The sequence below is a fragment of the Cherax quadricarinatus genome, chromosome 55 (assembly GCF_038502225.1).
Source record: "Cherax quadricarinatus isolate ZL_2023a chromosome 55, ASM3850222v1, whole genome shotgun sequence".
Classification (NCBI taxonomy): domain Eukaryota; kingdom Metazoa; phylum Arthropoda; class Malacostraca; order Decapoda; family Parastacidae; genus Cherax; species Cherax quadricarinatus.
In genome coordinates this window covers 15,693,899-15,694,939 of record NC_091346.1, presented here as the reverse complement: position 1 = coordinate 15,694,939, position 1,041 = coordinate 15,693,899, and positions in this window count along the sequence as shown.

Here is a 1,041-nt window from a genome sequence, read left to right as displayed (position 1 = left end):
GCTCCTGGATTAATACGTCAATGATAATTCTTGAATTATTTTGTCGATGATAATTTCCGGATTATTTTGATAATGGTCTCCCTTAGATAACGTACGTATTCTTGCCTAAAGAACTGCCTGCAGAAAGAATTAGAGGCACAATACCATGACTGGAACAATATACAAATACCCCGCACATAGGAGGGTGAAACTTATGACGCACGTTTCGGTCCTACTTGGACCAAGACGGATAGAAACGCCGTCATAAGTTTTAATCTCCTATGTGAGCTGTAGGCAGAAACGAGTGACCTATCACTGCTTTCTAACACTAGGTGACTGCTGGCAAATTTCCTCACCGTTCCTATGACTCACGAAATCGTACTGAAACGATTGCAAGCAAACCATACCACGGGCGGGGTTAGAACCCGCGATCAGAGCGCCTCAAAACTCCAGACCGACGCGTTAGCCACTGGGTCAGCTGGCTAACGAATCGATCTGGAGTTTTAAGATCGCGGGGTCCAAACCCCGCCCATGGCATTTTTTTTTTCCTCGCCGTTTCTATGCCCTTCGGAGAGAAAATCTTGTATTTCCGCAGAGTGAACAACTTTTCAACGCGAAATTACATCAAAACTACTACCAGATAAAGATTTCCTTCGCTGCCAAACACAAACTGCAAATATGACAACTGCAATGCTTTGAACTGAGCCATCATGGCAGGCGAGAGAATGTTTTCAAGGTCAGCTTTCGTAAGAAGCTGTAGGACTCCTACAGCTTCTCGACTTGTATTTCAGGAGGAGCGATCTTGCGCAATTTGCTTCCTGTCGTGTACTGATGATAAGTGACAGAGAGGCAGACTTTTCAAGCTTTGCGAGGGGAGGAGAGGGCGGGGAAGTGACGCAATGCCTGTTGATTTCTCACAAAGAGATTTTTAAACATTGATAAACTGAAGGAAATCTTCGATTATTTAACAATCTTGTGGAAGCTATATTGAGAGAGAGAGAGATTTAGAAAGGACATAAATACTGGTTTTTATTATTATTATTATTATTATTATTATTATTA